The sequence below is a fragment of the Pinus tabuliformis genome, chromosome X, assembly GCF_031772625.1.
Source record: "Pinus tabuliformis cultivar Carrire ecotype Pingquan chromosome X, CPIR1, whole genome shotgun sequence".
NCBI lineage: Eukaryota > Viridiplantae > Streptophyta > Pinopsida > Pinales > Pinaceae > Pinus > Pinus tabuliformis.
In genome coordinates, this window is record NC_142308.1 from 1,559,285,361 (window position 1) to 1,559,308,536 (window position 23,176).

General features: G+C 38.3%; 1 pseudogene; it reads left to right on the forward strand.

Moving 5' to 3' along the window:
* LOC149145993 (RNA polymerase II C-terminal domain phosphatase-like 4) overlaps positions 1 to 23,176 on the forward strand; it is an 81,288-nt pseudogene that overhangs the window by 53,433 nt on the left and 4,679 nt on the right.

Genomic DNA, 23,176 nt, shown 5'->3' on the forward strand with positions numbered 1-23,176 from the left:
AATCCTTGTGCAGACCAAAAGCAAAAAAACAAGAGCAGTTTCCTAGTTTCCAGGAGCAGTAAAGGGATGAGGCATCAAGGGCCAGCAAGGAATTTCAAACCTCCACCAAAGCTAAACTGAAGAAGGCCATTTGTCAAAGAACGAGTTTGGATTGTAATAAATGCCATTACCAACATGATGTGGAGTTATACTCCTAACTGTTTTAGGTCTCTAGAACTTCCAGTTAGCAGTCAGTTGCATTTAATAGTTAGTTTAAAGTATCAATAGGTGTCATAATAGGAAGAATTCGAGTTCCCCTCATGCTGGAGGAGGAATCTCAGTTATGTAAAGAGCTCTATATATAGCAGAAAAGCTGATGTACAAAGGGTTGGAAAATTTCAGAGAAACTTGAATATTGTGCTGTGTGTAAGAGTCTGTTTTAGTAATACAGTATTTGGCTTTGCTTCTCAGGAATCAGAAGGAATTCAATGTTTAGAATGTCTTGTATTGTCCTCTTCTCAATATTTGCAGTGGTATGAATGTGTGATTACTTAGAAAACACTGATTGTTATCTAATTTCCTTCACACATTTATAAATTGTGTTGTCCTATATGTTTCTGTTGTGTTCTAAATGTGTTGAATTCTCGATACCCTGAATTCTATGTACGGATAATATCATTGTTATACTGAAACGATTTTGACTCCATAAGCCCAATGGATATGCTCTAGTTGTGTTTTGACCATTTATACTTATTCATTTTCTTCAAAGAGTTAGCCATCTTATTCATTATCAAAACCTTTAATCTTGTGAGAGAGCCCTCTCAGGTTGGGGAGGCTAAGCCTCAGCCAAAAGTAGGTTTGAAACAGTTACTCAAGGTATACCTGATCAGCAGCCTATCAGGGGTTGATTGTGAGATAACATTTTGGTGTGTCTGCCGGGAGCCTGAAGATTATTCATTCTCGAAATCAAGAGGCTGAACTTCTGAAGGTAGCAGGAGCTCAGAAAACTTTTCGACGTTGCAATCTACCTTGGTGACTCCATACATTTTCAAAAATTTTGAAAGGTGGCTTCAAGAGGGAGATATACACGGAGCAATCCTAACCCAAATCCACCTACTCCTGTGGACAATCCAAACACACTTTCAAGGAGAAGACAAAGATTTACTGAAACACCAGGTACTTCATCTTTTTCAAAATCTTTGCTCTCTGAATTTTCAAGAAGTCCTGAGGATAAAATAGTTGATGACAAAATTCATGAGGTGTTGTTGAGATCAGAAAACGAAGAAGAACTCATTGGAATTATTTTAGATTTGCAAAAAAGAGGGATTGATACTTCATCTTTGGTTTCACAAAAAGATAAAGAGGAATTTTGGGAAGTTGTTACTTTTGAATTATTGTTAGAAAGGGAAGATTTAGATAAACTTAAAGAACTTGACCCTTTTGAAGTCTTACTAAAATCTAAAGCTGGTCCTCCCCTTCCAAATTGGAGTACATTTGTCAGTGGTTTGCAAAGCCCAAGTAGTCCTTTTCATATTAGCACCTCATCCTCTGCTTCTACTAGTCCTAGTGGTTTTCAAACACCAAGCAATCCGCCTCATATCAGTTGTATTCCTCTGTCCCTTCAGTACCTGTCATCACTGTTCCTCCGTTAATCATGGCCGTACCTGCTAGGTATGCTCCACTAGCACTCCCTGTTATTTTACATGACCTTCCTAGCAAATATGTTGCAAGAATTCCAACATGGGGTGGTGATGGAGAAATCACAGCAGAAGAACATGTAGACAGATTCAATGATTTTGTTGACAAAGAGGAAGTTGACGATGAAGATGTGAAACTAAGATTATTTGCACAAACCTTCATTGGAGAAGTTAGAAAATGGTTTAAAGCCCTTCCAGCTAGAAGCATTCATAAATGGGTAGAGTTTGAAGATAGCTTTCTAAGGAAGTGGGGAAATAGAACTAATCTGGTTCAAGCTCTTTCTGAATACAATAACCTTAGAAGGGAACCTAATGAGACCGTTCAAAACTTCTCAAAGAGGTTTAACAAAGTGTTTAATTCCATCCCAGTTCGTTTAAAACCTCTGGAAGCTTTGGCACAAATGAGATATGTTGAAGCCTTTGATTCTGATTTCTATCTGTTTCTGAGAGAGAGAGACTCTGCTACACTAGATGATATGAAAAATGATGCAATTAAAGTGGAAGTAAACATGGTTGCTGCCAAAAAATCAAATATGGGAAAAGCTAAATTGAAAGAAGAAGAGAAACCTTCCTCTTCAGCTCCAGAAGATAAGATTGACTCAATGATGAAGACCATGGAGAAGCTGATGGATCGGTTGGCTCTTGGAAATACCTTTGCTCCTCCTATGCAGCAGGAGCCTCAATTTATAAATCCTCAATTTAGAAGACCTCAAAACCAGCAAAGGCCAAGAGAAAATAGGAATCAACAGCCTGATCCTCCAGTAAGACCTCCTTTTCAACAGAACTTGGTTGATGAAGAAGATGAGCCTGAAATTACTGAAGATTCCATCCATTGTCTTGATGAAGAGGTGTCAGGGATTTTCATGACTAAGGAAGAAAATGATGAGTCCAGTGTGACCAAACAAGGGGAGGAGCCTTCAGATTATTTAAAGGGTTATTAACATGCTATCTTTGAAATGCAGAAATAGTACAATCTCAGGAATAGAAATGTGCCAATTACAGCAAACAAAATGCAGCCCAAGAAGGATGCTCCAAAGGCTGTTGAAGACAAGAAATACAACCCAAAGGCTGCTGAAGGTAAAAATGATTCTCCACTTGGCAAGAAGGACATTCAAACTCCATCTCCTACTAAAGAAATTGAGAAAACGGTTTCTGTTTTCAATATTGAGAATGAAATTGCAAAAATCAAAATATCAGTCCCTTTTAGTGAAATTCTGAAAGTAGATAAATACAGAAGCAAGATTGTAGAGATGCTTAATTCACAACCAGGAGTGGCTGATATCTTAAATGTACAAGAAGATAATCCTATTATATACTTGGGTCCAAGATTTGAAGATGATCAGAATGAAGAATTTCCTCCTTTTTATATAAGCATTAGTATTCATGATATGACCTTACATAATGCTATGTTGGATTTGGAGGCCTCTCATAACCTCATGCCCAAGGTAATCATGGAAAGGTTAGGATTACAGGTAACAAGACCATATAAAGATTTATTCTCCTTTGATTCAAAAAGAGTTCAATGCATTGGTTTAATTAAAGATGTTGTTGTGGGTCTAACACAAATTCCAGCAAAAACAATTGTCATGGACATTGTTGTAGCTGACATTCCACCCAAGTTTGGGATGTTGTTGTCAAGATCGTGGGCAGCGAAAATCAAAGGCACAATGCAGATGGACCTTACCTATGCTACTATCCCTGTTTTTGGTGAGCAAAGGAGATTGTATCGGGAGACTAGAATGGCTTATATGGTAAGCAGCAAAGACAAACCTCAAAATTTTCCCATTTATTCATTTGATACTAGACTTGGATCAGCCATCCTTTTCAATGAGTCAGTTGATGGTGAATCGGAGGAGATGCTTTCAGAAAATCAACACCTAGGAAATCAGCAAGAAGATGAAAAAAAGACAATGAGCAAGTGGTCATTGTACTTTGATGGATCGACAGGAAGAGAAGGGGCAGGAGATGGAATTTGGATCACAAGTCCAAATGATGACAGTAAGTTTTACTCCTACAAACTAAACTTTGATTGCACCAATAATATGGCTGAATATGAATCTCTAATTTTGGGCTTAAAAGTTTTGCTAAAATTGAAAGCTAGAAACATTTCTGTTTTTGGAGATTCTGAATTGGTGATTAGACAAGTGGAAGGTGCTTATCAAACAACGGATGTAAGGATGAGAGCATATAGAAATTTAGTGTTAGACATGATGGAAAAGTTTCATGCATATTCTTTCACTATCAAAACTAGAGATCAGAACTCCATTGCAGATTCCCTTGCTGTTTCCACCAGTCTATTTGTTATTCATATTCATTCTTCTGAAAAGTATGAGGTGGAGGTTCATCATTGACCAGCTATACCAGATAACATCACTAATTGGTAGGTCTTTGAAGATGATCAACGGGTAAAGAATTTCATTGAATTAAAGGAAGAATTTGAAAGCACTCAAATGGATCAACAAAATATGTTTGTGGAGTCAAAGGAAAAGTCTGAAGTCTTACAATTAAAAAACAATTTAATACCTAAGGGTCTCATTCCTCTTGAGAAGCTGTTTGATCAAAATGATGTGTTCAAAGCTCCAAAATTACAGGCTGATGAGGAGGAAATAGAGAGCTGCAATTTAGGAAATTCAGTTGTGCCTAAGATGGTTAAGATCTCAAAGTTTCTTTCAGCTGAGATGAAAACTAAATATGTTGAGATGATGAAAAGGTTTGTTGATGTTTTTGCATGGAGCTATGTTGATTTAAAACAATATGATTCTTCTATTATTCAGCATACTATTCCTATTAAAGAGAATGAGAAACCTTTCAAGCAGAAGTTAAGAAGAATCAATCCTCTTCTCATGCCACTGATTGAAAGGGAAATTAAGAAACTCTTTGATGCTAAAATCATTGTTCCAATCAGGTTCTCAAATTGGCTTGCAAATTTAGATCCAGTTAGAAAGAAGAATGGAGAGATCGGGATTTGTATAGACTTCAGAAATTTGAATAAGGCTTCATTGAAAGATAACTATCCTCTTCCCAAGATGGATTTAATTCTGCAGAATACTGTTGGTTCACAAAGAATGTCTATGCTTGATGGTTTCTTAGGGTATAATCAGATTCTTGTGCATCCGGATGATCAAGAGAAGACAGCGTTCACAATGCCATGGGGAACGTTCATGTATGCCAAAATGCCTTTCGGTCTCATGAATGCAGGGGCCACTTTCCAAAGAGCAATGGATATTACCTTTGCTGAAGAAAAGGACAAATCAGTGGTGGTTTATCTTGATGACATCACAGTTTTTTCAAAGAGAGAAGAAGATCATTTGAAGCACCTTGAAAAAATTATGCTAAAATGTAGAAAGTTTGGTATTTCTCTTAATCCCACTAAAAGTGTTTTTTCTTTAACATCAGGCAAGCTACTTGGTCATATCATTAAGATTGATCCTAATAGAGTCAATGCAATTCTAAAGCAAGATCTGCCAAGAAGCAGGAAAGAGATTCAATCTTTTCTTGGAAAGGTGAATTTTGTTAGGTGCTTCATTCCAAATTTTGCTGAAATAGTCAAGAATATAACAAGGATGTTGAAGAAAGGAGTGGACTTTAAGTGGACATCAGAAGCAAGGAAATCTTTTGAGGAAATCAAGAAGGCACTTACACAAGCACCGGTACTTATCAGCGCAGATTTTACCAAGGAGTTTCTTATTGTTACATTTGCTTCTCAAGAACAATTGCTGGAGTGTTGCTACAAAAACGAAAACAAGGTATTGAACAGCCTATTTCTTTCTTTAGTAAGACATTAGCAAATGTTGAACTGAAGTACAACATTTTAGAAAAGCAAGCTTACACCTTGGTGAAAGCCATAAAAGATTTCAAAATCTATGTTTTACATTCTCATATTGTCACTTATGTTCCAAGTGCAATAAAAGGCATCTTAACACAAGCAGATCCTGATGGAAAAAGAGGCAAATGGATAGCAAAGTTGCTGGAGTATGATATTTGCATTAAACCTACCAAATTGGTAAAGGGTCGAGGCTTGGCAAAGCTGATGACTCAGTCAAATCTGGATTGTCTTGACATTAATTTGGATGCCCAAATTGCAGAATTTTCTAAAAATGAGGAGGAATTGGTCCAAATCAATGAGAAGTTCTTGGTTTCAGAATGGTACAAGGATGTGGCTTTTGTTCTTGAGCATAATAAAGCCCCTGCCAATTTAACAAAGTCCAAAGCACGGTTTGTCAAGATGAAATCTTTAAGATATTTTGTGTATGACCAAAACTTGTTTTGGAAAGATGTAGGAGGGATTTTGTTAAACTGTCTACTTGAAGAAGAATCCGATAAAGTGATTGAAGAATTTCATAAAGGAGATTGTGTAGGACACCATTATCGGAAAGCTGCTGCAAACAAGGTCCTAAGGGCTGGATATTTTTGGCCAACTATGTTCAGAGACATTTATAAAAAGGTAGCTACATGTCATGAATGTCAAATATTTGAAGGAAAGAGGAAGCTTGTGCCTTTGCCTTTGGTTCCTATATATGTTGAAGCGCCTTTCCAGCAATGGGGATTGGATTTTATTGGGGAAATTCATCCTCCTTCATCAGGACAACATCGTTGGATTCTCACAGCCACCGATTATTTCACCAAATGGATAGAAGCGGTTCCAACAAGGCAAGCTAATGATTCAGTGATTATCTCTTTCCTAGAAAATAATATATTGTCTAGATTTGGTTGCCCAATGAAGATTATAACTGACAATGCTCAAGCTTTTAAGTCCAAGAAAATGATTAATTTTTGTCACCAATATCACATCACTCTTGGACATTCCACTGCTTATTATCCGCAAGGAAATGGCCTTGTTGAATCATCAAACAAAATCATTGTAAGGATCATTAAGACGCTGCTGCATGAAAACAAGAAAGCTTGGCATTTGAAATTGAAGTATGATTTGTGGGCTGATAGGATTTGTACAAAGAGATCTATTTTACTTCGCCATATGAATTAGTGTACGATGTTGAAGCTATATTTCCAACATCACTTGGGGTACCTGTAATGAAACTAATTCAAGGATTAGAAGAGGAACCAAACGTTGTACAAAGGAGAATCAATCAGCTGATAGCCCTACAAGAGAAGAGAAATGAAGTGTATGACAGTCATCAGCACAGTCAGAACAGAATCAAGAATACATTTGATAAAAAGATCAAAGAAGTTAGTTTCCAGATCAATGACAAAGTGCTGAAATGGGAGGCCAGAATCGAAGAAAAGGGTAAGCACGGTAAGTTTGAGAATTTGTGGAAAGGTCCTTATCAGATTGCTGCTTTCCATGGAAACAACACTTACATTTTGCAGGAAATTGATGGAGAACCATATGCTAGAGGGCCTGTTAATGGCAGGTTCCTTAAGCATTATCATTGTTGAAATACTATCAGTTTCTCATAACATTGTATATATCCGTTTTATCAGTCTTTCTTTGTTGATAATAATGACAAGCTGAAACAGAAGGCTTAAGCCCGAGGTGAAGGCCCAAGAAGTCTAAAGGGGATGCTTGTCAAATAAATTTATGTTTACAATAAGAGGATAAAGCACTCGACCTGCAAGTTCTTAGTGTACCACAAGGGCACACTATCCTAAGTGGAGCCACTGTTATCACTTAAGAAAAATTTCAAATTTTGAGCATCAGGTTTTCTTTTTCAAAAGATTGGTGTCAATCTTGGTCCAATTTTTCCATGTTGTTTTAGAGTCTAAGTTTTTGAATAGAGTCTTGTTGGTATGGTCAAAAGAGGTCAATTCTCTGTACTTATCTATCATTGGTCTCATATCACACATAAACTCCATATGTCAAAACTTGTTTCAAGGTTCTTATGTGCTACGAAACTGTCTAGGAGTTTTCGTAGCGCAAAATCCAGTCTAGGTGTTTTCATAGCACAAAACCCAGATTTTGCACTGGTTGCGCTACGAAATCGGGGATTCGTGCAGATCCATAGAAAATCTCATCTAGCTGTCAAATCTATCAAAATCAGTTATCCTTACATCATCAGTGGTTAGTGCATACACTTTTCCTATCACATTCAACCGCTTATCCTCATCATTAGGGTCGTTAATGTCTTGGTACGCTTAGGTTGCAAGTTTCAAAAAGAAGCCAAGTATTCACAGTCATAATTATGTTTGGGTCCATGCATGAGGAGCAAATTGGCAAGCGTTCAAATTAGAATTCCTTGAAGATCAAGCGAGGCAGTTTTCAAGCAAGGCAGCGATCGAGATTGAGATAATGCGATTTTTTTCAAATTTTCATTTTGTTGGAGTTTCATGGAGGGGTCTGCAGAAAGAAAAGATCATAGGTCAGGCAGATTTTTGAGGAATGAACCTGAGGGTTTATATATCATCCTAAAGAATAATGAAGTCGAACAAGCCTTCAAACAGGTTGGCTATTGGAGGTTTCGCGAAAAACTTCAAGGAGGCCATATGCAAGTCACCAGGGAATTTGCTTTACATTTCACAGGACTGAATTCCAAAGTTGTGGTGCTTGAATTGCCAATCTGTCCAAAGATTATATCTACAGTCACCAAGATTCTAAGGGGACAAGAAAGATGGTTTAAAAATTTCAAGTTTGACATGACCCCCTGCAAGGAATTTCTGAAACCGGAGTTCATTGATTCAGACTTAAACAAGTCAGTGCCCAGAAGTTTTGTCAAAGATTCATATGCTAATTTACTTACCTGCATACAGAGGTACTTCACCTACGAAGGGAGGTATCATAAGGTGTATTCTTATCACTTCAAGCTTCTACTTCATTTCACTGGAAAGATATCTCTTGATTTGCCTTTCTACTTGTTTCGTAGCCTAGGCAAAATGTGTGACAAGGTTCAGTTAAAGAAGGAAGCCTGTGAGACCTCGTTGTTTCATCACGGCTTAGTCAAATTGATCATTTTGCATGAGCTCCAGAAAATAGATAGGGAATGGTCCGTGTTCATGTTTATGTCTGGCTTCAAGAATGAAACTGGCCTCAGTCCTCAGGCTACGAAGAGTTCTCCACCAACAGTTAGTCATTGTGCAAAAACAAGATCGAGGAGATTCGTGAAATTGAAGGCTAGGAAATAGGTAAAGGAACCCACAAGACCACTAGTAATCCAAGACACACCCCAACAGTCACAGAAAGAGAAAACTCAGATCAAAGAGGGTGTACATGAACAATCTACAGGTGAAGCAGTCCAGAGAAGAGTAACCAGGAGCCAGTTAGCTAAAGAAAAAGGCAAGACAGTGGTTACTGAGGCAAGCCCGGTTTCAAAGGGAAGTCTGAATGATTTGCTTCAAGCTATTGACACTGAGGAGTCTCCACTGGTCCAAGCAGACTTGATAGAAACAGGTAAAAGCAAAACCAGAAAGACCAAAACCTCTAAAAAGCTCAAATTTGATGATCAAGTTTCTGAATTTGTTTTTAAGCCAAGAAGACCTATGACAAGGCATTCAAAGGAGATACAAGAGACGTTGCCAGAAGCCAGTGAAACAAGGGAGGTAACAACATCTCATGAAGGACCTGTGACTTCATCAGAAACATCATCACAGCTGCATAAAAACGATAGAGGTAAGGCAGTTATCTCTCAAGAGGAATATAGTGTTGAAGAGTTGAAAAAGAAGTTGAAGTTAGCAAATCTTGAAATTGCTAGACTGAAGAAAACCTCAAGAAAACATGCAATCAAGGAAGCTCATTTTAATAAAATGGAAGCTGTGTGGGAAGACAAAACAATTTCAATACCCGAGGTGGTCAACTGTCATGCTCAATACTACACCTGGTCAGTCCCTGCAGTAAAGGAAGCAAAATACATCAGAAAAGTTAATACAAGACTGAGAGCTGGGATCAGAATTATGAAGAGGAAAATTGAGGATTTGAAGATACAACTAAGCCAACGAGAAGGACTTCCTTAGCTAAGGAAAATCACACAACAAGTAAGGCTAAGTCCTAAATTTTGATGATTTACCTTTTAGAAGTTTTCCTTGAAGAATGGTATCTCTACATTCAGTTTTGAACAGCTTCAGGGCAGATGGAAAAGACATTTCAAGAAAAAGAAAGCTCAAGATAGCAAATTTTGGCATTAAAACTGTGTTTTTGGAATTACACAGCAGTTTCGTAGCGCTCTACGAAACTGTTGTAGGTGATGCCTAATGCACAACAATTTCGTAGCGTGCTACGAAACCGCTGTAGCTGCATGTTATAATTCGGTTGACCAATTTTGAGTGACAAAGGGGAAATCTTTTTGAAAGGGAATTTTTGAAAAGGATCATTTATAAAGTGCAAGCATCTAGCAAGGGCAAAACAAGCAGAGGAAAGATATATATGAACCATAAGTTATTTGTTATAAAAATGATCACAGCTAGTATGGTTCATGATATTTCAAGCAGCATTAAAGAGGTTTTGTCTTCACACATGTTTACGAGGAAGGTCTACAGTGCATGAAAAACATGGCAGTCCAATACATTCTTGTGTAATTAAATAAGAACAACAGGGATAATTGATTTCGAAAATCCTTGTGGAGACCAAAAGCAAAAAAACAGGACCAGTTTCCTAGTTTCCAGGAGCAGTAAAGGGATGAGGCATCAATGGCCAGCAAGGAATTTCAAACCTCCACCAAAGCTAAACTGAAGAAGGCCATTTGTTAGAGAACGAGTTTTGATTGTAATAAATGCTATTACCAACATGATGTGGAGTTATACTCCTAATTGTTTTAGGTCTCTAGAACTTCCAGTTAGCAGTCAGTTGCATTTAATAGTTAGTTTAAAGTGTCAATAGGTGTCATAATAGGAAGAATTCGAGTTCCCCTCATGATGGAGGAGGAATCTCAGTTATGTAAAGAGCTCTATATATAGCAGAAAAGCTAATGTACAAAAGGTTGGAAAATTTCAGAGAAACTTGAATATTGTGTTGTGTGTAAGACTTTGTTTTAGTAATACAGTATTTGGCTTTCCTTCTCAGGAATCAGAAGGAATTCAATGTTCATAATGTCTTGTATTTTCCTCTTCTCAATATTTGTAGTGGTATGGATGTGTGATTACTTAGAAATCATTGATTGTGATCTAATTTCCCTCATACATTTATAAACTGTGTTGTCCTATATGTTTCTGGTGTGTTCTAAATGTGTTGAATTCTGGATGCCCTGACTTCTATGTAAGGCTGATATCATTGTTATACTGAAACAATTTTGACTTCATAAGCCCAATGGATATGCTCTAGTTGTGTTTCCACCATTTATACTTATTCATTTGCTTCAAAGAGTTAGCCATCTTATTCATTATCAAAACCTTTAATCTTGTGAGAGAGCCCTCTCAAGTTGGGGAGGCTAAGCCTCAGCCAAAAGTAGGTTTGAAATAGTTACTCAAGGTCTACCTGATCAACAGCCTATCAGGGGTTGATTTTGAGATAACAAAATCCATGGAAAAATCTCCCCATTTCCATTCTGGAATCGCAATTGATCATAGTAGACCACATGGATGTTTACATTCTACCTTTACCTGCTCACAATCTAAACTTCTAGCCACGAACTCTGCCACTTCCTTCTTCAGATTCAGCCAATAGTAGACCTTCTTCACCGTTGTCAACGTCTTCTAATATCCTGGATGACCTGAGTATGGGTTCGCGTGAAACTCCCTCAAGACAATCTTCTTGAGCTAACTGCAATTCGACACATAGATCATGTCTCTAAATCTCACCAAACCATCTGTTGTAAGATGATACTTTGCATCCTGATCACCTATACATGTACCTGTGCTTGTGCTCCGTTGTAACCTGTGCATAACCTCCATGTATTTGTCATGCCGTTGTCCTACCTGTAAGATCCTATCTTGTATCTTTGTCCTATAAGAGCTCATAGGTGCTATATGATTTACCTGTACCTTCTTACTAAGAGCGTATGCAACCCGATTCACCTCCCCTTTGATGTATCTGATCTCGAAGTCAAACTCACTAAGGGTAGACAACCATCTAGCTTGCCTTGCATTTAGATTCGGCTGATCAAACAAATACCTCAACCCACTATGATCGCTCATCAATGTAAACCTCCTGCCAAGAAGATAGTGCCTCCACATCTTCAATGCATATATAATTGTTGTTAGCTCAAGATCATGCGTCAGATAGTTCTGCTCATGCTCATTCAATTTCCATGACTCATAGCACACTACCTATCCTTAATGCATGAGAACTCCACGCAGTCCTCTCTTGAAAGCATTTGTACACACTACAAACTCCTTGTCTGGATCTACAATATTTAGCACTGGTGCATGTGTCAACAACTAAGTTGTTCAAAACTAGCCTCACATTCTTTTGTCCATTCAAACTTCTTACCTTTTTGCTACAATGATGTGATAGGATATGCAATGTGTGAGAAGTTCCTTATGAACCTCCTGTAATAACTTGCCAATACCATAAATGATCTCACCTCATCCACATTCTTAGGATCTTCCCACTCCATGATGGCCCTTACTGCATTGTTATCCTTGGAGACAGCATGCCCCAAATAATGTACCTAAGTCTGAAAGAAGTTGCACTTTCTAAGTTTAGCATAAAATTGATGCTCTCTTAACAATCTCAACGCTGTGGCTAAATGCTCGGCATGTTCTTCCTCATTCTTATAATATACCAGTATGTCATCAATGAATACAATAAAAAACTTGTCTAGATAAGGATGCAACACATTATTCATCAAACACATAAATGTAGTTGGAGCATTAGTCCAACCGAATGGAACAACAACAAACTCATAATGCCCATATCTGGTCTTGAATGCAATCTTGAAGATATCCTCTTCATGATGCGTACATGATGGTATCCCGATCTCAAGTCGATCTTAGAGAAGATTGTTGTTTCCTTCAACTGATCAAACAAATCATCAATCCTCGAAAATGGGTACATGTTCTTGATTGTTACCATGTTCAGCTGCCTGTAGTGAATGCACAATCTGAGAGTACCATCTTTCTTCTTTGTGAACAACATTGGTGCACCCCAAGGCGATACACTTGGTCTGACGTATCGTTTGTCCAACATTTCCTTTAGCTATAACTTCAACTCTACCGACTCATGTGTCCTCATTATGTAAGGTACTTTTGATGTTGGAGCTACATCTCAATAGAAAAGTCTACCTCCCCGTGAGGTGGAAACTCTGTAATGTCCTCAAGAAATACATCTTGAAACTATTGCAAAACTAGGTACTTTCTTAACACATCGGCATCTCAACCTCCTTACCCTTGTCACTAGAAATGTGTGATGCAAACATCACACAACCTTTTCTGTAACTATGCTTATTCTACATAGAGATAACCATCCTCACTGATGTAGGCTTCTTCTTGCCCTGCAAATTCCTCTTTTCCCCAGTATCATCCACACACTCAATGACCTTGTCAAAGTAATCCGCCTTGGTTCTGTGAATGTATAGCCAATCCATACCCAAAATCATACTATACGATCCCAATGGAAATACATTCAAATGTACTACTGTAGGCATACCATTTAACTCGAATGCACAATCTCTCACCCAATGGTGAACTCTCTTCTTTGTCCCTGTAGCCAACTGTACCAACCAAGATTTTGCATGCACTTCTTTTCTCAAAACACACTTATCCACCAGGTCGGGATTAGTATAACTATAGTTAGATCCAAGATCAATCAAAATAGAAACAACTTGATCACAAAGATTACCGTCCATCTCAATTATCAATGCCTGATGGTCCGCCTACCTGTTGTCCACAACTGCATAGATCCAAGGAATTCTATGACCAACATAACCAACTGTATGCGCCTCCTAAGAACTGTATATCTTGGCTCCACCACCACTATGATACTCCATACAATCCCTCTTATGATGATCCTTACCACATATCCAACACTACAATGGTTCCCTACCACCGCCAACTAGCTTGCTGCTCTCCATGTCCCTTCTCAGCTGTATTGAATCTCTTGTAAGGAGCTCCATTTTCTTTCTCGCTTGCATCTTGAGGTCTTCCTCTCTTTTGTGGCCATTTTCCTTTAGCTTTATCATTTCTTTTCATAGTCATGCTTAGGTTCAACATTGTGATTTGACTGCTCATAACAATGCTTCAACTTTCAAATGGCCTCCTCCAATGATCTAGGATCTTAGAACTCAATATGTTCTCTATATGCAACAGAAAATCCATTGATGAATCTCTAAACCTTAGCGTTCTCCTCCGTGAGGTAAGGCACATATCTTAACAACTCCAAAAACATGCTAGTATACTCCTCATCTGTCATAGAACCCATCTGCAAATCATAAAACTCCTTAGCTCTGTCATCATAGTACCTCTTTGACAAGTAATTCTTCTTGAAGAGTCTTTCAAATGCATGCCAAGTCAAATCTTCCTCATGTATACCTTTGACATTTTTCACGTCTTCCCACCAAATATTTGCTTGACCTTTGAGACTGAAAGTGGTTATCTTTGCTTTCATGTTTTCTAATAATCATGCAATCGGGAGAATTTCTTCATACCAAGAAACCATGCCTCTACATCCTACTATTTCTTCATCTCTCCATCAAAGGTAGCTAGATTTTCCTTCTTAAACTCATCTGGCAAGTATCCCCTATCACTCCTCCTGTAAGGATGATAACGATGACAATCATGATGCCTGTCAAAACCACAGCTAGAATAGTACCTGCGTCTGTTACCCCTCCGAAGTGCCCAACAACCTTCCATCTCTGATCGCGTCATCTATGTCCGACCTGTGACCACCATAATACTTGTTGCCATATGCCCCATTATTTTTTTCCTCTTGTTCATGGATGATCCGAAGTGGTCCCTGTCGCTGCAATTCTAACAAACTCTGATGAAGTATTGTATTAACCTCTGCTTGTTTCTCTTATGCATGCATGATTTTGTCATTGTTTTCTTGGAAACTCCTTATTTCTTCCTTCAGGCTTCTTAATGTGTTTGTCAAATCAAAAGAGTGCCTCGCACCACGTTGCCCATCTAATGCATAGGGATATTCTATGTAGTCTACCACCTTACTAGCCATTTGATCTCTTTCCTGCAATGCATACTATGTCAGCTAAACCAAATCACAATAGACCAACATACCTTAGCATAATTCACGGAGTATACCTTGTATGCAAGATCATCAAATCAACGTGATACATGTATAACATAATCATAACAACATATAGACATATACCGAATGAGTGTATCAATGCATAAACATCATTCTAGCTAGGGTCCAATCATCAATGCAAGGCCATATCAACAATGCATGCTATGACCTCATGCATGACAACGACCATTACTCCAATGTACACATTTCCACATGCAACTATCAACATCCATAAGCAATGCCTAATCAACTACACATATGCATAAACGTGTGTAGTCGATCATAAACAAACAATTCATGTAACCAACCTATAAGACTGATACATGTAATCAAACAACCAATAATGCAACCCAACATACAAGGATGTAATCAAGTTGCATATAATCATGTAACCTGTCATATACTTCTCACAATGCATTCCACAAAATCAACGCTAAGTTCCTCATGACAACCTTACTACAATCATGATCAATCATTATGCAATGCAACAAGCACATGGAATGCAAGTGTAAGAGACACACATGCAACTGATATGCATGCATGACCAACACATTCACCCGACAAGATCAATTCCACCATAAAGCATAACATAACCAAATCAAGAAAGCAGTAAAGACACGATTTCCAGTTCAATTCTTAATCTAGAAGGAAGAGGATCTAACTTAGATGCCTTGGTTGACCTTCCCTACTTAAACCAATTATTGAAAGGAAATAATAATCAAATCAAGAAAGCAGTAAAGATTAAATGCATAAACACAATTTCTAGTTCAGTTCTTAATCAAGAAGGAAGAGGATCTAACTTAGATGCCTTGGTTGACCTTCCTTAAACCAATTACTGAAAAGAAATCATTCAAAAACATAAATGAACATGGCATATAATGAATCTATTCAGAAAATATTCACAAGAAATTATAAAGGAAACAACAATCTAAAATATTCACAATTATACACAAAATTACACTACAGTGTACTTAGCTCAAAATGGGGACCCTCCACCTTTGCTTGGTACACTTGAAAACTATCAGCTATAGTAGATTGGAAATCACATCCCATAGTAAGAACAATAAGAAAATAGAAGACAAGTTCTTCAAATCATATTCAGAAGTAAAGAACTCTCAATAGTCATAATACATGTCCATAATTGCTTAATAGTTATGCTAAAATAAGCCAAATGTATAACAAACTCATCTAAAATAGTTGTAACAACTTATAAGAGTCATAATCCATCTAATCAAGTTGAACTCATTCATTTTGTTGCACAAAATATGGTAGGATCCCACTAAATCACAAAATTGCCCCTTAAATCAAGGGATTTTCTAGGTGATTGGTCAAGTTTGACCAGCTTTGACCGGTCATGTTTTGACTCATTTGTATTGTGCCAATAGGATTCTGTCCATCCTTGGTTCCCATACTTATTGAATCCATCTTCAGTTTGTGCCCAGGTGTCCTGCACATACGACTTCAATGGAACCATTACGAGAATTTCTCTTTTAGTCAAAAATAATTTTTAATACCCAATTTTTACTAAAAATTCTAAAAATTAAAAGAAATAATTATTTTACCTTGACGTGCAAAAAGAGGCCAAAATATGGCAAATATGATCATGGCATGATGGTAAGGGATGATATATAGGTGGATTATGCATGGTGAAAAGGGTTAAAATTGAGGGCCAACACCCTCCTCCCATGGCCAACCAAGCAACCGGCCAGCCGGGGTAAACATGTGACAAGAGAGGCTACTATAAGGGATTCAACTTCCTTGGTAATCTTAAGGAAATGGAACTAGCAGAACGTATCAAACAAACCCATCCACATCAATAAGAAAACCCTCAGGAGACATGTCAGCCACTCAGGCATCTTGTCCTTGAGTCGCACTGATGATTTAAGCCTTTTAACCCCTGGTCGCTCTTATTCCATAGCAAAGACAACAACCATAATCCAAATTCGCTCTCATAGCCCTGTGTGACAGCGTCCCTAGAATTTTTCCAATAGACTTGTGCCAGCGTCCCTAGAATTTTTCCAATAGACTTATGCCAGCGTCCCCGAGATTTGAGCCACTTTTCTAGCCCATAAATCTTGGCCTCTGCTCGAATCGTGTTATAACGTTCAGAATCCATCAGAGACATGATGACAATATAAAAAAATCAAAAATAAACCGCAGGATTAGGCCTGAGCATCCCCAACCGGGACTGACATTTTGTCAAACACTTGGCATCAATGCAACCTACGGGTCTAGGATAAAAGACAGAGCATAAATGGCTGAAAGAAATTATGAAACATAACAAGAAGGATGACCTCCTTCTCCATTGACTATTATATCATCAATTAGGTATTGCATCCATCCATTTAACAATTACAAGTAAATACATGAAATAACCATGACATGAACCAATCATTTAACCATGCTTATAACCAGCATAAAACCATATAAATATCATAGATATGACAACCATTAAATCCACATATAAACTAGTGCAAAAGTAAGAGAACTTAGCTTTTATTAATCATAGGCAAATCCGACCAAGTTCGGGACTTCCACGTACCACCCGACCATAGACATGGCTGAACCAAATCTCTCTTTCATCCAGTCACCCTCGTGCCATATTCAAGCATGAATGTGGGACCTCATAGAACAACCAAGGGAGTATAGAGGTTAAACCACCTCCACCCTCATCAAACTGTGATCACACCAAAATCGGTGCTCTGATCACAACCAAACCGAACTTGCAATGCCTTCTGGAATCCATCACTATCCTTGAGGAAATTTTCTTTCTCCTTATCTCTCGGGATTTACCATAATCCAATCCTAGATCACTAGGCCCTAAAGCGAGACCAGTCTCTCAGGCTTTACCACAATTCAAACCCGAATCACTAGGCCCTAAACTGATACTTCTACCTTAGGCTTTACCATGTATCCCGCAAAAACCGATAAAGGGATTCCTAGGCCTTTGGGAATGAAACTTGAGACCACCTCTGCCCCGAGTTCTGAAATCCATCTCACGACCAAAGCCCAAAATTGAGATAAACATCCCAACATACCATGGCAACCAAAAAAAGGCAAGGCTAGGCTGAAAACCATTGTCATAACCTAACAAAACCATGCCGCCGACAACAAGAGAACCATACACCAACATGCAAATCCATGCATGTCCAAAATAGCTAGGAAATCACACATGCAAAAGGTTACTTGCAAGTATTCTTGTTGAAGCTGTCTGATCTTTCTCTTCTTTCTTGATCCTTGCTTTCCTTCCTTTCCCTTTGCTTGCCTTTCCTTCCTTGATCCAAAGCTAGAGTGCTCAAGGAAAACTCTAAGTAACCAAGAGTGAGAGAGAATAATGAGAGAGCTCCAAACTTGAACTGACAAAAGGTTACCAACTAATCCTCGTAATCCTTTTTATTAATGAGGCCTCTATTTTCTTCATTTTCCATTATTTTCCTTAAATTTCCTCCTCACATGCAACCTGTGACCTTTCACCTTACTTTTCTCCTAATTTCCTTTATTTTTATAAATAAATGTGCCAAAAATACATTTTTGCCTTTTAATGCATTTGCCAATTTTCCTTAGCCAAAAACACACATCCAGTGATGCTCGCTAGGATATCTTTGCTCAACATTCAACTTGGAATAAGTGTCCCTTACTGGTGATCTTATTTTGCCTTTATTAAATTTTATTACATGAACTTTTCACCAGGGTTGTTACAGAGTGCATCCACGAGATGGGAAAACTTCTGAGGAACTTGGCCGCTAAAACTTATGTTAAACTTCACCCCCGGTGAACCACTTGCCATGGTGTATGAGCTAGCCTACTTTGACAACTCAATGCAATTGGATATTCTATTAGTGAGTGCTCTTAATCCATGTGTCCACAATCTAATCATTTAGGGCTTGTTCAATGTAATTTGGGTTGAGATTTGTCAGCGTCAACTACTCTGTAATTGCTGATGTGTCTAGCAATGGTGGAAAGTATGGTCGAAGGTGGTCAACATTGAACATTGGGTGCAGGCCAAGGAAATGGGAAATGATTAACTCAAAAGCGTTGTCACTCACAACCTTAGTGATGGTGTAAGGTCCATAGCGGAGTGGTCAAAGCCTTTGATGGGCCCTTGCAAGGTGGTCCTTCTGCAAATGCAACCAAACCTTATCTCCCACTTGAAACTTGTGTAGCAATTGGTGTTGATCATGGCGTTGTTTGTAGTTAGTATTGGCTTCTTACAAGATATCATGGACCTGCTAGCGAATGTGCTAAATTTGTTCAACAAACATGGTAGTTTTGTTAGCTTCAGATTGAACATGTGCAAATTATGCATGTGTTGTTGTAAGGGGTAGTGTAACATCAATGGGACCTAATGGTTCAAATCCCAGGTCCACTTAAATGGGGTTGTGGCCAGCTGAGTTATGGAGAGCTATGTTCTAGTTGTTATAAACATAAGGGAGACACTCATCCCATGTATGTATATTATTAGAGTTGTAAATGTGAAAAATGCACACAATCATCCTATTGACGACCTTTGTATGTCCATCAGTTTGGGGGTGGAAGGCAGTTGATTCAGTGAGCTTGGTGTCCAACAATGACCATAGGCTTGACCATAATGCACTTAGGAACCTACTATCTTTATCTGATATCATGATCTATGGGATCCTAAAATGTACCCACACTTATTTAAAGAAGAGCTTGGCAATGGCTTTTGTTGTGATACTCTTCTTGTAGGCAGTCATAATGGCCATCTTAGAAAATCTATTAGCGACCACAAACACATAGTCATTACCATGCTTGGTCGAAGGAAGGCCATACATATAATCCATTGACATAAATTCCCAAGGCCAATTAGGAGTAGGTAGAGGGGTGTATAGGCCTTGTTTCTTAATGGTTGGTTTGGTAATGGAACAGACATTGCAACACTTGATATACTTGTCAACATCATGTCAAAGTTTCGACTAATATAAATGTTTTTGGAATACTGCCACTATCTTCTCCACACCAAAGTGTCATGCTACTTGACTGTAAGCCCACACCAGGCTGGCATGCCTTCTTGAAAGAATAAAAAGGTCTCCCAAGTATCCCAACAGTGCATCCTAGAGGTGGAATTCTGGAACTTTCTTGCTTGCCATCAACATCTCGTATGTGGTAGAAAATTTTGAGTCAAAATTGTATAATTATGGCAATCAAGAGGTTTCATGCGCACAATACTGGAGGACTATGGTCAGCGCCACAACCGGGGTTCAACCAAGATAGTCTACCACATGATTGGTGTTACCCTTCTTGCATTTGATGTTCAAATGGAATTGTTGTAGGTATGTGGAGCATTTTTTATGGTGGTAGTTCTGTAACTTCCCTTGTGTTTGCATAAATTGAAGAGGCATGTGATCTATGTGGATGATTGTCACCTTCCCCAGAATATAATGTTTCCATTACCAGCAGGCCTGCATAATGGAATAAATCCCCTTATCATAGGTGGGGTATATTTGGACAATATAAGAGGGTGTTTCATTGTGATAGGCCACCAGATGTCCTTATTGAATGAGGATTACACCAATAGCATAGTTTGAGGTATGTCTTAATCTCAAATGGTTGTTGCAAGTTTGGCAGGGTCAGGATGGTGCAAAGTAAAGGTGGTGTTTCAATTCATTGAATGCCTTATGTTGTGACAAACTAAAAAAAAATCTTTTACTCCGCCCTTGGTCACTTGACTTAGGGGCCAAGCGATATAAGAGAATCCCGACACGAATCTTTGGTAGAAGTTAGCAAACCTCATGAAACTATAAACCTATATTAGATTCGTCGAGGCTAGGCAATCCCAAATGAGTTGCATCTTGGCTAGATCCACATGCAAACCTTTCTCATCAATAATGTAGCCTCGATATTAGACCTTGTCCATGCAAAAAGAGCATTTTTCCAAGTTAGCACATAGCTTGTGCTACGACAAACTGTGAAGGACATGTCGAATATGTTGCAAGTATTTTCCCAACTCTTGCTAAATATGAGGATATCATCCATATATATAACCACAAAACAGTTGGTGAAATGCCTCATGATATCATCCATCAGCCTCATGAAAGTTGTTGGGGCATTCGTCAAACCAAAGGGCATGACTAACCATTCAAAAAGACCCTCCTTGGACTTGAAAGTAGTATTCCACACATCAATTAGTTCCATTGGGACTTGGTGATAGCCAAAATTTAAATCAATCTTATTGAAGTATCTGGAGCCCTTGAGTTGGTCAAGAAGGTCATCAATTTGAGGAATTAAGCAGTAATTCCTAACTGTGATTTAATTATGGGCCTAATAATCAATGCAGAGTTGTCAAGTGCCATCTTTCTTCTGCATGAGTACAATTTGGCTTCCACGGGGTGAGGAACTCGGTCAAATGTGCCCTTTTTGTTGCATCTCTTCAATCTGTCACTTTATTTCCTCATTTTCCATAAGGGAGCGATGGTAAATTGGCCCATTGGGTAGAGGTGCTCTAGGAGGTCAAATCGATTGAATGCTTGACCTGACAATGTAGAGGTACCCCCATGGGTGAGGATAATATGTCCTTGTATTCTTCCACGACCTTATCCACTTGTCTCTGTTGTGTGGAGGAGCCCTATCTAGAGGCCATCAATATGGCCACAATCTTCCCCTTACTTTGAGAGCAAATCAGGAAGAAGCCAAATTTCCAAATCTAGGAGATGGCGTTACTACATTGCTTAGCAGAGATTAAAGAAATAGAAATATGTGAGGCTACCTATGATATCTTGTACATTTATCTGCCGAAAGTAATAATAACACTTTGAGGTCTAGAATCATACATAACATGACACTTCCATATGTACGGTTTGTTTAACAGAACAATGCAAACTTTAAGGGGAGAAACATCACACAATACCTCATCCTTGAAAGGCTTGATGCTATAGGGTAGGAGACATTGTTGGTTGATGCAAATATCTCACCCTTGGTGGAGCCACCAATGGTGTATGGATGTGGATGTTGTGTTGTCAGTAGGCTCAACAACTTAACAACCTATGTTGAGATGAGGTTCTTTTAAATCCTGCTATCAAAATGAAACATCATGGAGCGCCCTTCACCCACATTTATGAGTGAAAGAGGCGCTCACCTTCCTTTGTATCTTCGGATTCACTTCGTTAGACCTTGGTGGTGGAAACATTGGCACTGGGTTCTCACACCACTTTCCTGTGTCTTTCTTTGTCTTCCCATTACCATTATTTGTTTGTGGCTTAGATAGGTTGTCTTAGGGTGGTCCACCCTGGGTTTATTCTTTGTTATATGATTTTGGGATACCCTTACCTTGCTTCTACTGTGAAAGGTTCGCATATCCAAAGCCTCGCTTCTTTTGTTTAAATTTTTGTTTATTTTGACAACATATCAGTATGCTACGCAACTAAGGAGATGTCATGTCTAGGAACTTCATTTCTGTCTAGATGTATCGGTGCATATAGCCATGGTAGTTGAACACTAGATGTCACTCACAATCTTTGATACCCAACTTGGCATCCAAGGTTTGAAAGATAATTGTGAACTCTAGTACTACTTGGTCCCTTTCTTGCCATAGTGTGGTCCATCTCATGTACTGGTCTTCATAGCTTCCAACAGGGTAATATTGTTCCTTAACAACGACCCTAAAAGAGTCCCAAGTGGGTGAAATCGAAAGCAACGTCGATTCTTCCTTGTCCCTTTTCTCATAGTAAGTTTCCCACCAATCCTTGACATGGGGGGAGGTCTTAAGGAGTGAAAATGTAATCTTTTCTCTATTGAAAAAATTGTTGACCAAAAAACACCCTATTAGTAGATTTAACCATTTTTCTAGAGCATCTACATCTATTTGGCCTTCAAATATAGGAATATCAAAATTGACTTGTACCTTGAAGGGGGTGACGCCTCCTGTTGAGAAATCTAAGGGGGCAACAAGTGTAGGTGATTTCTCTTACTTTGATAACTACTTGTGATGTATTTTTACTTTACTTGATTAACTTCTTCTTTTATTTATTATTATTAGTGTTCTCTATCATCAAACAACTACCAAATCATAAAGAACAAAGAGACAATAGGACACAAGATATAGGCGATCAACCAGGGCCAAAACCTCTCCAGCTGAGAGGAAAACCCACTAGAATCCCTCTCTTCTTATAAAACTTCAATTGACGAACTCTGTTGAAAATGCAGCAAGAAAATTCTAATTTAATTTTCCCTTGATTAAATTAGGAGAAATTAGAATTTCAATTTTAGCAGAATACTTGTAGATAGTTAATTGAGGTGGCATGGCTCTTGTCACTCAGTTAACTCAGTAAATTCGAGTTGGAGACACTATAGTTCAATTTTACATTATTGATTGCTAATTTGTTGCAATTTTTTTTTTCAGTTAATTTGAGTTATTGTCAATGTAACTAGTTCTCACTATCAAAAGAACTAGTGGAGGTCAATTTAAGGGTGTGTAACTTTT